This window comes from Polypterus senegalus, chromosome 13, assembly GCF_016835505.1.
Source record: "Polypterus senegalus isolate Bchr_013 chromosome 13, ASM1683550v1, whole genome shotgun sequence".
NCBI classification, from domain to species: Eukaryota; Metazoa; Chordata; class Cladistia; order Polypteriformes; family Polypteridae; genus Polypterus; species Polypterus senegalus.
This window is the reverse complement of record NC_053166.1, coordinates 8,104,491-8,116,884: the sequence shown is the minus strand read 5'-3', so window position 1 is coordinate 8,116,884 and position 12,394 is coordinate 8,104,491. Positions and strand designations below refer to the sequence as shown.

At 43.8% G+C, this 12,394-nt stretch overlaps 1 protein-coding gene and 1 long non-coding RNA gene across 2 annotated transcripts in view; one reads left to right on the top strand and one right to left on the bottom strand.

Moving 5' to 3' along the window:
- The window catches only part of LOC120543091 (serine protease inhibitor Kazal-type 1-like), a 45,435-nt gene that overhangs the window by 29,149 nt on the left and 3,892 nt on the right, over positions 1-12,394 (bottom strand). The window lies entirely within an intron of this gene.
- LOC120543092 lies at positions 9,604-11,111 on the top strand. The gene is made up of 3 exons (XR_005636286.1): positions 9,604-9,708; positions 10,752-10,783; positions 10,861-11,111. It is a non-coding gene; the product is annotated as an uncharacterized LOC120543092 (long non-coding RNA).

Sequence of the window (12,394 nt, the reverse complement as noted above, 5' to 3'; positions counted from 1 at the left end):
AGATAGATAGATAGATAGATAGATAGATAGATAGATAGATAGATAGATAGATAGATAGATAGATAGATAGATAGATAGATAGATAGATAGATAGATAGATACTTTATTAATCCCAAGGGAAATTCACATAATCCAGCAGCAGTATACTGATACAAAGAAACAATATTAAATTAAATAGTAATAAAAATGAAAAGAATTAAAATAAAATTAATGTTCGCATTTACTCCCCCGGGTGGAATTGAAGAGTCGCATAGTGTGGGTCTCCTCAGTCTGTCAGTGGAACAGGACAGTGACAAAAGTCTGTCACTGAAGCTACTCCTCTGTCTGGATATGACACTATTAAGTGGATGCAGTGGATTCTTCATGATTGACAGGAGTTTGCTTAATGCCCGTCGCTCTGCCACAGATGTTAAACTGTCCAACTTTAATCCTACAATGGAGGAGCCTGCCTTCTTAACAAGTTTGTCCAGGCGTGAGGCGTCTTTCATCTTTATGCTGCCACCCCAGCACACCACCGCGTAGAAGAGGGCACTCGCCACAACCGTCTGGTAGGACATCTGCAGCATCTTACTGCAGATGTTGAAGGATGCCAACCTTCTCAGAAAGTATATTCTGCTCTGAGCTTTCTTACATAGAGCATCAGTATTGGCAGTCCAGTCCAATTTGTCATCCTGCTGCACTTTAACAGGCATTCCCGGTATTAAGTTGTGGATTTGCCTGTGGATATTTAGCCGCAGCATGTCTATGAACTTAATTTAAACTTTAGCTTTACACTTTGCTTTCCAATTGATATGTCTACAAAGGCTTGTTCAGATTCAGAGGGCTGTTCCTCTCTTACTGCATCAATAAACAGCTCGTCTTCCTCTTTATCTGAGACATCACACACTTCATGCACGGGTTTTTTTACACTGTCTTCTTTTAGCCGGACATTGACTTTCTCCACCGTGTGCTTTGTTTCCACAGTAGCTGCACTTATGAATATGCTTGTATGCGTCACTTGCTTCATATTCTTTTGCTGCCTCCTCAATTGTGTAATGCGTTTTTTGTTCAGAGCTCTTTGGAGCTCTTGCTTTTTCTCTGCGTTCTGTGTTCACAGTCAGTTCACGTGAGCCGCTCGGTGTACATGCATCGAAGGTTCTCAGCTGTGCTTGTGCTATCTTGTGCGATCTTGCGATGTCCACAGCTTTATTTAATGTTAGCCCAGACCGGCACTTAAAAGTTTCTCTCGCACTTTCGCTGAGTTTGTGCCAAACACCACCCTGACCATCTCATCTTTGTTTGCATAAGCACAGTCCTTCATCCCCGAATATTTCGTGGTAGCGTGTCTATTGGATTGCTGCTGATGGATGGCCTTATATGGGCAGGCACTCAATTAAATGGGAGGTGTGATGATGAGTGACGCAACTCCGCCTCACACGGCGACCGAGCTGCAGGCTATGGCCGTATATATGTACATATGTAGGTTCCAGCTATGACCGTTACGCGTAGAATTTCGAAATAAAACCTGCCCAACTTTTAAACAGTTTTAAACAGTCTTCTTTGAAAGGTTTGTCAAGGGTGCCGCTCTCTCAGAAAACCGGGATACTAACTGGTGATAGTAACCTGCTAAGCTGAGAAAGGCCTGAAGATGCCTCTTGTTTATCGGACGGGGCCAATTTAAAAGGGCATCTGTTTTAGAACACTGTGGCCTCATCATACTCAGACCCACTAGGTAGCCTAAATATTTGGCTTCTACCAACCCAAAGTAACACTTTTTCAGGTTAATACGAAGCCAAGCTTTTGCCAGTGACCACAATACAGCTCCTACCTGCTGCATGTGTTCCTCCCAGGTGTTGGAGTCGATGACAACATCATCCAAGTAGGCAGCACTATATGAATTATGAGGACGGAGCACTTTGTCCACCAGACGTTGGAAGGTCGCAGGTGCCCCATGTGATCCAAATGGGAGAACACGATACTGCCAGTGACCGCTAAACGTGGTCTTTTCCTTAGCGGAGTCCGTTAAGGGAACCTGCCAGTACCCCTTAGTCATATCTCAAGTAGTCAAGAATTTGGTGTTTCCTAGCCGCTCGAGGAGGTCGTCCACTCATGGCGTCAGATAGGCCAGCGTTTCTCAACCTTTAAGTATTTGCGACCTGAGTTTTCATAACAGTTTTAATTTCGCCACCCTAATGTTTTTTTGAAAGGAGCCCACTAATACCAATGTATTCTTTTTTAATTAATGATATATCATAGATGCATATACCTACATTTCTACAATTGATCGTCTGTTAAACCAGGTAACACAAAGGAATGTCTCCTAAGTTCTTCCAGTAAAACCTGTGAGGCTGTCGCTGTATTTTTCAATCAAAAAATTAATGATATTAGAAATAACATAAAGTAGTATATCTCTCCAACACTAAGGATCCTCCTAAACCCCAGCATCCTGTTATAAACAAATTAAACTCTTTCACTAGGATAGATTTACCTGATTTTCAAAAAATAATCTCTCAATTAAAACCCTCCACCTGCGTCCTTGACCCGATACCAACAAGGTTTTTCAAAGATGTATCAGGCGTGCTAATTGATAATGTTCTGGACAAAGAAAATTCGTCATTAGATACGGGGGTCTTCCCAGACTGTCTTAAGACTGCTGTAGTTAAACCCCTTCTTAATAAACATAATCTCGACCCCTCGGCTCCTGAAAATTTTAGACCCATCTCTAACCTGCCTTACTTTAGTAAAGTTCTGGAGAAGGCAGCCATTATGCAGTTAAATGACCACCTAAATAAACCTGCTATTCTTGATAAATTTCAGTCGGGTTTTAGAACAAATCACAGCACAGAAACTGCACTCGTTAAAGTAGTAAATGACTTGCGGGTAAATGCAGACAGAGGCCATTTATCTGTTCTCATCCTCTTAGATCTGAGTGCTGCATTTGACACCATTGATCACAATATTCTTAGAAATCGCCTTAGTCAATGGGTGGACCTCTCTGGCAGGGTCTTAAATTGGTTTGAATCCTACCTGACAGGGAGAAAATATTTTGTTAGTTGTGGGAATTACAACTCGAAGACACATGATATCCGATATGGTGGTCCACAAGGCTCTATCCTGGTCCGCTGCTCTTCTCAATCTACATGCTTCCGTTAGGTCAGATTATCTCAGGGCACACCGTGAGCTACCACAGGTATGCTGATGACACACAGCTGTACTTATCAAGAGCACCTGATGACCCCGACTCTCTTGATTCACTAACACAATGTCTGACTTGTATCTCAGAATGGATGAATAGTAACTTTCTCAAGTTAAATAAAGAGAAAACTGAAATCTTAGTGATCAGCAATAATGGATACAATGAGGCTATTAGAAATAAACTGGATACATTAGGATTAAAAGTCAAGACAGAGGTAAAAAGATTAGGGGTGATTGTTGACTGTAATCTGAATTTTAAATCACATATTAATCAGATCATTAGGACAGCATTTTTTCACTTAAGAAACATAAGTAAAGTTAGACCTCTTATATCACTGAAAGATTACTGTAACGCACTCCTCTCAGGACCACCCAAGAAAGACATCAATCACTTGCAACGAGTGCAGAATGCAGCTGCTAGAATCTTAACTAGGAAAAGAAAATCCGAACACATTTCTCCAGTTTTAATGTCACTACACTGGTCACCTGTGCCATTCAGGATTGACTTTAAAATTCTGCTTATGGTTTATAAAGCCTTAAATAATCTGCTCCATTTTATATATAGGAATGTCTGACACCTTATATTCCAAATCGTAACCTCAGATCCTCAAATGAGTGTCTCCTTAGAATTCCAAGAACAAAACTTAAAAGAAGTGGTGAGGCGGGCAGGCGGCCTTCTGCTGTTATGCACCTAAAATCTGGAATAGCCTGCCAATAGGAATTCACCAGGCTGATACAGTAGAGCAGTTTAAAACACTGCTGAAAACACATTACTGTAACATGGCCTTTTTGTAACTTCAATTTAACTTAATTTAACTTAATCCTGATACTCTGTATGTTCATTTCCTCATAATAACTACTCATGGTGGCTCTAAAATCCGTACTGACCCCTTCTCTCTTTTCTGTTTCATTTTCCGGTTTCTTTGTGGTGACCTGCGCCACCTCCACCTACTCAAAGCTTCATGATGCTCCAACAATGATGAATGGATTAAAAGGCAGAAGTCTACGTGACCATCATCATCAAGTCCTTCCATGAGAACCCTAAATCCAAAGAGGACTGTTTCATTGATGTTAGGTAGAATGCCCAGAGGGGACTGGTCAGGTGGTCTCATGGTCTGAATCCCCACAGATTTAATTTTTTCTCCAGCCGTCTGGAGTTTTTTTTTTGTTTTCTCTTTCCCCCTGGCCATTGAACCTTACTCTTATTCGATGTTAATTAATGTTGATTTATTTTGTTTTCTTATTGTGTCTTTTATTTTTCTATTCTTTAATATGTAAAGCACTTTGAGCTACTGTTTGTATGAAAATGTGTTATAGAAATAAATGTTGTTGTTGTTGTTGTACTTAACTTTTATCGACATTTATCTAACTCTAAATGTATTTTTCTAGTATCAGAATGTAGTTTAAGTTAATTTGTTTTGGTTTCAATAGATGTATTTTTCATATTTTCGATTCTTGTTTTCTTTTTTTCACATCTTCACGCCCCCTTTTTGTTACTTCACACCCCCCTAGGGGGGCCCACCCCACAGTTTGAGAACCACTGGGATAGACATCGAATTGGGAGACTTGGTAAAGCCGATGAAAGTCATTGCAGAACCTCCAACTTCCATCGGGTTTAGTGACCATTAAGACCGGACTGGACCAGGGACTATAACTTTTCTCAATCACACCCAAGTCCAGCATTCATCTGATCTCCAGCTCCAGCTCCAGCTCCACTTCAGCCTTTTTCCTTGGGAATTCTGTACGGGCATTCTCAGACTATAACCCCAGGTTTTGTCACAATGTCATATACAACCAGGGAGGTCCATCCTGGATTTTCTAACTAACTCAGGGACAGACAAGATAAATGTTTAGAGTTCCTGTCATTGTGGGCGAGTCAAATTATCTCCGAAATTAAGGTGTAATTTATGAGCGAAGAGAGAGCAGGGCTGTCCGGAGGAGGGCTCAGAATCCCTGTCCTTCCACAGTTTAAGCAAATTGAAATGATAAATCCGCCCGTTGTTTCACCAAATAATCGACCAGCCCCTTCTTCTCCCTAATTTCATAGGGGCCCTGCCAATGAGCCAGTAATTTGTAATGTGAGATAAGAACTAAAACCATGACTTGATCTCCTGGGTGGAACTCCCGAAGAGACGCATACGGTCATAGCATCGGACCTGGGCTGCTTGCACCTTTTCCATGCATTTTCAATTCTATCGTGTAACTGTGCAATATACTCCAATATATTTGTTGATTAGGTGATCTTCCACCCAGCCTTCTTTTAAAATGTCTAATATGCCCTAGGGTTACCGTCTATATAGCAATTCAAAAGGTGAGAACCCCGTGGAGGCTTGTGGGACTTCCCGATATGCAAAGAGGATGAGGTGGAGGAGCTGATCTTAGTTCCTTCCTTCCTCTTTGACTGTCTTATGCAACATCTGTTTGAGAGTTTGATTGAACCTCTCTACATGACCGTTGGTTTGAGGATGATGTACCGAGGTCTTTAAATGCTTTATTTGAAGTAGCTTGGCAGTCACCCTGAACATCTGCGAGGTGAAAGGCATCCCTTGATCCATTAGGATTTCTTTAGGGTTGCCCATTCGCGCAAAGACCCCTACTAATTCACGTGCGATAGCTTTTGAAGTAACTGAGCAAAGAGGAACATCTTCCGGAAACTGGGTAGCATAATCTACAAGGACAATTATATATTTATGACCCCTGGCTGAAGGTTCTAGGGGTCCTACCGTGTCGAGCCCAATATGCTCGAAAGGGATATCTATTAAGGGTAAGTGAACTAGAGGAGCATAGTCCCTCCTAAGAATCTGCCTCAATTGGCACTCTGGGCAGGATGTGCAAAAGCGCGGACCTCCTTGTTAATCCCGGCCAAAAGAATTGGAGCTTAATTCACTCGAGTGTTTTTTCGGGTCCCAAATGGGCTCCCAGGAGATGGGTATGTGCTAGTTTGCAGACTTGAAGTCCATGGTACTAACAACAGTGACCTCATCTTTCCCTCATACTCTGCCACATGGTACACAACAGGTCATTTTTTAACACAAAGTGAGGACCCTGTGGCATCGGATGTGAGGTGCGTTGGTGGTCTACCAGAATGACTGCATTCTTTGCAAACTTAAGGGAGTCGTCTTTCCACCTGCTCCCTTTTAAATGAAGCCGGGGTCTGCCTGAATTAAAATTGCAGGCATGTGAGAGGATCGGATTTGACCTCAAGGGGTGGGGTTTCATCTCGAGTTGACTCAGAGCTTGTTGTTGACGTATGAGGCTGCGACGTCCCGGGCGTTTCCCCATCATCACCAGTGGCCAGACTCCGCTCCCCAGCCAGTTGTATACACGGCATGGAGGAAATTGAAAGTGCTGATTCAGTGTCCGTGACTAGACCTAGAGATCGGGGAAGAAGCGACTGTGTTACTGCTATTAATGTCTGCCCAATCTCTGCCTAGTATCACGGGAAATAGAGGATTATGCATTTCCACATCAACTTTCCCACTCACGCCCTGACATTGTAGAAGTTGGCGGATCTATAATACCGGACATCCCCGTGAACACAGCGGGTCTTAGTCTTGAGCCACTGTCACGGTAACACTAAATAGCAAGCAACAATGGAAGAGTTACTGCTGGAATCAAACAAGGATATAACTTTAATCCCATTAACTAGCACTTCTACCCTTTTGTGAAAAGGCCAGAGGATTAGCGAGCACACACTGCATCCCCCCCACCATATCACTCTGCAGACCCCTTCATTACTTCGCGGAGCCTGCCGACCTGCCTCAGGGTCCACTTGAGCATGCTTCGCATTATAGCCACGAGACACTATATTAGGGGCGCAAGTGCGCCTGGGTTCACATGAGTCCCGTTCTGATACTCCCAAGCTGCTTTCTGCCCTGAGGTGTTCTACTGCCTCAGCTAGCGAGATAATATCCGTATATCCCTCGGCCGGCTGGGTGATTTTTTTAGGCAGGCTGCAGAGCAATAAAGCTTAGGCCACCTGCTCCACTCTTTGATGGCTGAATCTTTCATGGGGTTGTAGCCAACCGACCACCTTAGGCCATAACGTCATGGCCTGTTTTCTGGCTGCATTAGCATGTCCTCAATGTCCAGACCATTATGTTCTTCACCTGCCAGCCTGGGTTTCTCCCACCTTTTTTAAAAGGCTTGCCCTTCGTGGGATATGTATGGGCAGTAAACACACTCGGGAACCCATAATAAGTCCTTAATGCGTCCCCGCGATGCACCTGACTCTATCCTGTGGGTCCCGGTTCTACTTTTTCCCGGACCTTTAACAGGGTGATGGGTCGAAGCATACTCAAACTTTCCCCGACATGCCCCGACTAACGCCCACTCGGCAACTCGGGAGCGGTACTTACCCATCTGATATTTCTTTGGTTGTGGATTGGTATTGTGTGTCGAGCCTAGGTTTAGGTTAGACTTCTGGTCTCTCCAGGAGGTCATTATCCCGCCGGCTATGCCACTGTAAAAAGGAACAGAATCGACACACATAAAAAGGTTTGGGGCAACAACCCGTATAATATTCCTGGCTGTAAATGGTTTTTTGAGAATAGCACAGAGCTGTTGACAATACTGAGTCCAAAACAGAACTGACAAGGGTTGGAAAAGATGGCAGCTTTAAGGGATCTAACCGGAAGTGATATCCTTCTGACGTCAGCCTTTGCACCAGAAGTGACATTCTTTTGGGTGCCAGAACTGGAAGTGACCTTCTTCTGGGTGCCGGAACTGGCATCGTCAGCACTGAATCAGATAGGTTTTCTCGCGGCTGATCTGTAGAGAGTTGTGCTGAATACTCTGTCACATATGATCTGATATTGTGTGGATGTTCTACAGAGTAAATCCAACAGACCATAGAAAGGTGGTCCTTGAAGGACAGCTGGTCATCAGACCCTCAGGTGACATACCAATTTGGCAGGTGACAGTGATAGTGAGCAAAGCTTGCAGGAAACAGACTGAAAAGCTTAGATAACAAGTTGGTCCATCTTTGCAAGGCTCAGCTGCAGATGGTGTTCTTCCATCCAGGTTGCAACATCAGAGAGACGTGCAGAGATTCCGGCTGATACCATGTGGTCCTCTGGGGGGAACGACTGGTATGGCTATATCAATAAATCGTATTTTATTATTTATTATTAAAGCACTAATAGGAAAATCATAGAACTGGATGACAGGGCGTTGTGAGGAGGTGTTTAGTGACGAGAGGAGAGGAGGACCCAGCAGTGATCCTTGGGGCACTCCTGTGCTTATGTGGCACACCCTTGGCATTTCTCCATCTCTCCATGCCAGGACACACCACTGAATCTGCCCAGGAGGCAGGAGTCAAACCCGGTGGCTGATCATGTCAGAGGTAGAGGAGAGATCAGGCAGGTCGAGCAGACATGACATCCACTTCAACAACAGTATACAGAGCTGTCTCAGTGGAATGTCCGTCCATGATGGCCGACTGGTTAGAGTCAAGCAGACTTAGTTAGAAACAGGAGAGGAGAGACACGGGCCTGTGATGAGCAACTTGAGAGGGACTGAGATGGGCCATCTTGAGGACAGGAGTTATTGGGGTCTGTTTAAACAATGCAGGTTAAGGGCTTGTGAAAAATTCAGAATTCACAAGTCCACCCTGTTTGTTCTCAAAAACAACAATTAGAAGAAAACTTTACGTTAAGGAAAAGATTCAGGGAACTCAACACCAGCATAAGGCTGACGACGATAAGGCAACACAACTGAAATCAGAAGGGGAAGCAGAAGTGTTGACCCTAACATGAGTGACAGGTGACATAAAAGCCACCAAAGAACATTTTAAAATACAACATAATAAGATGAAGATAATAAGAGTTATTAAGACATCAAATACTGATCAGAGCAAAGCTGGGCAGACAGAGAGAAGATCAGTAAAGCAGTCAGCATCCATTACTGATGTCCAATGAGGGGCGAAACCAGGATCAGCTGCTGGGGGTCTTTTACAGGCCAAGTGAGAAACCATCAGGCATGAGAAGGATTTAGTGTGACGGAGCAACATGTCTGTCTGTCACCTGGCAGGGTCCTCACTGGACTGTCAAGAGCGTATCGAGGGTCAGACGATTTGGAAAAGTGACAGTCCTGGAGAGAAGATCCTCAGGTGTGAGTTCATGAGGGGCCGAAAGGATGAGAATGGCAACAAGTTGTAGAACATCAGCCAAGTCATTTATACAGGGGGCTTAAAGATTAGGGGGGCACAAGTGAGGGGAGACACCTGAGAAACTGAGAATGAAGAGTCACATCAGGGAGCACACAGGCCACGTAGCACACGCCACACCAGCGATCTATCTATGTGACATGTGTATCTCCAAGGCCTTTCGTAATTTAAAATAGATTTGAATTTTTGTAATTGGGAGGCTCATGCCTGTAAGGTGTTTTTTAATTCATTTTCCTGATATGCTGCCTTATAAATTGAGGGTAGCAGCATTTTGGGCAGCCAGTCTGAGTCAGACACGCCAACAAGACGAGTCAAGATGGCTGCCATGCGCCTCCTGCTGCTGTGCGTCGCCTTAATTTGCCTCTCAGGTGAGATTCCTGCTTATTCAGTTCAAGTCTTTTCCACAGTAGGCAGTTTGGTGGGAAAAAATAAAAATGATTAGGAAAATTGGCTTTAAGAAGGTTTAAGGGGAATTAATTCAATTTTGTTCAAGTTTAATTCTGATTTCTACTCGTGTGTGTTTTGTGTGTTCTCTCCCTGTGAGTTTTGTTACTGATGATCTATTTCTTCTCTAACATGAACATGTTAAATATGTTTAATTTAAGTGTAGTTGTGCTTATAACTTTACACACCCCTGGCAGAACCTGTAAAATGACAGCCATTTTAATAAAACACGAGTGGTCTGACAAAGCGCCCTTCTTTTAATAGGTGGAGTGGCCTGGTAAAGTTTTGTGACGTCAGGGAGAACACGGGATGGGAACTCTCAAATCCTAATGGCGGGCAGCAGCACTACCACTGTGCCACGGCGTCACCTGGGTTGTATTTAAATTATGAGGAGGTATAAAAAACGCTATATAGTACAGAGAGTATATAGAGAGACATGAAAGGCTTTAAAGGACAGATAGATATTGAAAGGCATTATGTAAAAAATATTAACTCATCTTTGACATGTGAGAGGAAAGCCTGATGACAAACCCATGCAGACTCCACGTAGATGATGACCCGTCATGGGGTTCAAGCTCTGGACGTGGCGTCTTTGAGGCAGCACTAATGTTGTTGCCCTACCTTGCCTTTTCATTTTGATGGCCGCCTTGCCCACCTGCTCAGCTGTTTCTGTGTCTCCTTAATGGGATCTCCAGGAGGGAATGTCAGCCCCTCAGGATCACACAAGGGTTGCTAGAGAGGAGCCCACTGAGGAGTTTGTGCCTTCATAGCCCATCAGAGCAGCACATGCTGTGTATGACGATGGCATTGACGGATGAATTTTGTGTGATGTGATGTCTGATGTGATGATATATTCGTACTATTAAGTCCTCCTAAATGTTTATTTCTGACAGTGGATGAAGATTTACATTTTTTAGATGTTTCATGGAGTTTTCAATGATGGGTTTCACCCTGTTTTCCTCCACAGACTTGACAAGTGCGGCAGACCTCCCACCACAGGTAAGGGTCTCCTCAGTTTTCTCCTTCAGCGCCCAGCTGCATACATCTACCTGACCTTCTACTTTCCATTTCTGTAGCCCAACTGTCAGGACCTCAGGAATGTTCGCTGCGATATTCTCCGCAGCCCCATGTGTGGCAATGATGGCCGTACCTACAGCAACATCTGCTCATACTGTAGTATGAAACGGTGAGTAACAAGGGCTTTGAAACCCACCTGAGTGTTCAGATATTGACGTTAAGACAGCTAATTTGAACCTATGACAGAATCAATGGAGGGGAATGAAGAAGTCTGCACCAGCATGAAGAACTTTCTGTGTGTGAGAGACCCCTATCACAGGGCAATTTTGGGAGGGTGAGGTCAGAGGGTGCTTGTTGTTATCAGATCACATGACTTCAAACTGGGAATGTCAAAGTGGCCACTGATGTTAGCGATCTTGTCTCCTGAGCATGTCATTTTACGGTCATGTCCCATTACAAGAAAATCTGCTAATGCTTTTAGGGCTGCTGGCACAGAATTTTGAGGGTCCGATACATACAGTACCATATCATCTGCATATTTTGATATTTTCTGTTCAAGTCCTACTCTGAGACTCCCCTTCATCTCTGATGCCTTTTGAAAGTAAACAGCCAGTGGTTCAATGGCTATTGCAATGAGCAAAGGTGATAAGGGGCATCCTTGTCACAGACCGCATTCTAGTTTGAAGTTATCTGAAATAATGTTGTGAATACGAACTGAGGCTTCTGGACTACCATAAAGTAATGTGATCAATGCACATATGTTTGGGCCAAAGTCAAATTTGAGCAATGTGGTGAACAGGTCGTCCCATTGAAGCGTATCATCTGATCTGACATTGACTTAATATGACATGCTCTGGGGTTTATAGTCTTTCAAAATGGTGTACTCAGACGATGAACTCAGCTACACCAGTCGTCAAGGGTGACACCTCCTCTGTCTAGAAATGGTTTAATGTGACCTGCCCTGTGATTATAGTCATGTAATCAAATTTCCTAAGGTGATGAGATCTGCTACTGGAGTCATTAAGTTTGACATTCCCGCTGACTCAAAGTCATACAATGTGACACCAGTGTAATGTGACAACCCTGGGATTTCTATTCACAAGATCCAATATCTTCAGGTGGCAAGATCAGCACCTGCACTTGTCAAGTGTGACATCCTCTCTGAAGAGCACTAATGTGACGTTGGTTTAAGACTGTCACCCTCAGTGTGGCTGACATTATTGGTGTGTGACTTTGTTTAACATCCGCGACTGACATCTGAGGACAAACTGCAAACTCCGTCACCTGCAGGTCTATGTGTTAAGTTGAGACCAGCAAATCTCGCTCAGTGGGCCACGATGGCCTTCAGGTGAGCAGTGAAGGGGTCTCGAGGTCAGGCAGGTGTTTGAGGTGAAGAAGACAAAACTTCATAGTTCAGGTAATTCTACTCAGTGATGATGGCACCTCAGAGTGCCTGTTGATTGGCACACATGTGTCACATTGTCACTGAACTCTGCACTCATCGCACGTCACACAAGAGCAGCTGGCCTTCACATTTCTGAGGATGACTGTGGTATTTTAATCATTTATTCTTTTTCTCCATTTTGAACCCCT